Below are 3,685 nucleotides of genomic sequence, written 5' to 3' on the forward strand. Positions count from 1 at the left end.
AACAACAAAAAATATGTTTACTTCTTACCAATATAGTAAGGGTGCCTCTGGAATGAAAGTTTTTTGTTTTTGTTTTTGTTTTTGTTTTTGTTTTTGAGATGGAGTCTCACTCTGTCGCCCATGCTGGAGTGCAGTGGTGCTATCTCAGGTCACTGCAACCTCCGCCTCATGGGTTCAAGCAATTCTTCTGCCTCAGCCTTCCACGTAGCTGAGACTACAGGCACGTGCTACCACACCCAGCTAATTTTTGTATTTTTAGTAGAGATGGGGTTTCACCATATTGGTCGGGCTGGTCTCGAACCCCTGACATTGTGATCCACCCACCTCGGCCTCCCAAAGTGCTGGGATTATAGGTGTGAGCCACAGCATCCGGCGACCTTCAGGGAAGAAGGGTGAAGAGAATGTGAGAGTGCTCCTCCTGCTTCTGCTGTCTTCTCCTATGCCAAGGTGCCTTATTTTGGGGTAACTTGTCCTGAAGCCCATCAGTTACATGTACAAATTATAGCTTTTTGCATAAAGCCCTAGAGACCCAACTTTTTACAAGAGCCAGTGTAAAAATTTATGTTATATGCAGAGAAAAGAGTGACAAAGAAAGCAGAAGAAAGGAAAAATTTTACTTTAAAAATATTTCTGAACTATTGAATGGTTTACTAACTCACATTGTAGTAAAAGCTATAATATTGAGACTATCCTTCAAGCAGATTTCTTAAGCAAAGTCCATTTTTAAACTAAAGATTTGAGAATTTAGCTCTGGAATTGAGAGGACAATTTGAGAAAAATGTTTTCTTGTGATATTTCAGGTGTGTTCTTGTGAAAACTCTCCATTTCCTGAACAAAGTAAGAGTTGTGTTTATATTTCAATGCTTTATTCCTGCTTTATGTGATAAATGTATATGACATCATGGCTGGGTGTGTCACTATTTCAATACTTGATGACTGCCTGTGGTAACCGTGAGAATTTCATTCTTATGGAAGCCACATTGCCATCACTTTCCTAATACAGATGAGCCAGATGTGAGCAGGAAAGCATTTTCTGTAAGACTTCAGTATTAGATGTTTATATAGTGAGAAATACAGAGAAAGGCAAATAAGTGGATTCTTAATTTTAACTTCAAAACTTAATACATTAGACCAGTTATCCTTGGTAACTATATGTGTAAGTGGACATAGGATTTGAAAATGAAAAATAGACAAAAAGTAAATCAACAAAAAATTGTAAACATGGAAGAAGAAACTATTTTGGAAAATCAGAGCAATCATGGGAGGCAGTGCAGGCACCACACAAAGAAGACTTATGCCTCATATAGTATCAGAAACTCAATTAAGGCTGAAGTACAAATTTAAACAAAGTTCATTTAACTGGAATCTATCTTCTTTCTGGGCTTTTCCTTTTCAATTGTGGTCTCTTTTAACAAATTGCTTTTTGGAGCTGAACTGAGCCTATGTCATTATTCTCAACACACATGGTTATGGTGCCGTTCCAGGGTCCCATAATTATATCTAAGGGGATATACGGGAAAATGTCCCAAGTTCTGGAAGCTATAGTTCTGCTGAAGAAGTTTAACTGAAATCCTGCCTAAGATGTATTGAAAAGTAATTTCACCAGTGGGAAGCAGAAAACTGCATCTGTATTAATTAGACCAGGCTGATCTGAGGTAAGATATTCTCAGTACTAACTGATATAAACAACTTAAACATGCTGGCAGAATAACTTCAGATGAGAAAGAAAAGTCCAAAAGATGAATTTTTAAAAGTTTAACACTTGATTGGGATGAATCTAATTGTTCTGTATCTTTTTGCTTTATTATTGAGATGGTTTTTAAAGCAGTAACATCTAGTATTTTTCTCTGATTATAAGAACATTAATAATCATTTTTATACCTTACAATGAAAATAGAGAAAATTGCAAAGCAAAAAACTAACCACCCCACCCAAAAATTTATAATTTCAATATCTAGAGAAGAACACCATTAGTATTTTCACGTTCAGTCTTCTTTCAAATATGATGTATTTCTATACTTTAATAAATTATTTGGGAAGTTTTATAACATGCTTTTTTACTTAACATATTTTGAACATTTTTCCATATCTTTAAGTGTTCTTATAAAATGTGATTTAAAAATAACCACATGCATTTACTCCTGTGAACCCAACGATTTATTTACTCAATCCGTCATTGATGGGAGTTTTGGTTGTTCCATTGTTTCTTTTTTGCGATCATAAATAACATTCTTACTTAAAACTATTTATGTACACGTTAGGTTAAAGTCAGATTTCTGATTTAAGGTGTGTATAATTTTAAAGACCTTTACAAGGGGGCTAGTTTTCCAGAAATCTTGAATCAACTTAAGTCTACACCCGAATGGTATATACCTGTCTGTTTCTCCACCCTGATGGAAATATTGGATAATACCATATAAAGATCTTTTTTTAAAAGAAGTTTTGCTCATTTGGTAGGGAAATATGGCATTGTATAGCTGTTTTAATTTGCATTCCTTTTATGAGTAGAACAGTTTGAATATTTTTAAAATGTACTTGTTAATCATTTGCATTTTTTCTTTGCAAGTTCATATTTATTTGCCTAATTTCCTAATGAAATTTTTGCTTTCTTCTTTATTTACCTGCCTGAGATTTTGTCATACAATTGACAATACATATTCTTATTATTTTAATGTTTCTCTTACTTCTGCTTATGGTATTTTTTTGATGTTTGCAAGTTCATGTGTATATGTGTTAATGTAGTCAAAGCTATCAATGTTTTCCTTTATTTCTTCTTCTTCCTTTACATTTAGAAAGGTTTTTTCACCCAGTTCATCAAAAGATGAATAATTATTCATCCATATTTTACTTTAAAGCCTAATGGTTTTTAATATTTAATGCTCTTATCCGCCATGAATTTATTTTGACATGCGATGGGAAGTACAGATCTAACTTTAATCCCAACTTTTTTTTTTTCTCCAAATAATTAACCTATTCTTGAAGCATAATTTACTGAATAATCAGCCCATTCCCTTCAGATCTTAAATGTCACTTCTTATCAGGTACTATAATATTAATTACATATACATAGATGTATGAAAATCTATTCTTATACTACTGCTACATTGCTTTAATTATTATGGTGTCATATATTTTCATATCTGGCAGTGAAAGTCCTTTCTTTTTATAATCCTCAAAAAATTTCTGAATCAGTTTTCCTATTTGAGTTTTCAGGTATATTTTAGAATCACTCTGTCAAGTTAAAAAAGAATTGAGTTGTAATCAATTTCTAAAATCAATTTAGAGATTGTGGTAGGCAGAATAATAACCACCCAAAGATGTTCGTGTCCTAATCCCTAGAGCCTGTGAATTTTTTAACTTACGTGGCAAGAGGGATTTTGCTGCTATGATTAAATTAAATATCCCAAATCTTTTCCTGGATTATCTGGGTGAGCCAAATGTTATAGCAATTGTCACTTGCTTCTTTATAAGAAAAGCAAATAGAGAACGCAAGTGAAGGAATTCTCCTCTGGAGCCTCAAGAAAGAAAGCAGCCACTAACACCTTGATATTTATGACCCATTTTGAAACTCTGATCTCCAGAACTCTAAGAGAATACATTTGTGTTGCTTTCAGCCACAAAATTCACAGTAACCTGTTACAGCAAACATAGAAAACAAATATAAAGGTAACTGACATCATTGCAA

This window comes from Theropithecus gelada, chromosome 12, assembly GCF_003255815.1.
Source record: "Theropithecus gelada isolate Dixy chromosome 12, Tgel_1.0, whole genome shotgun sequence".
Lineage (NCBI taxonomy): Eukaryota > Metazoa > Chordata > Mammalia > Primates > Cercopithecidae > Theropithecus > Theropithecus gelada.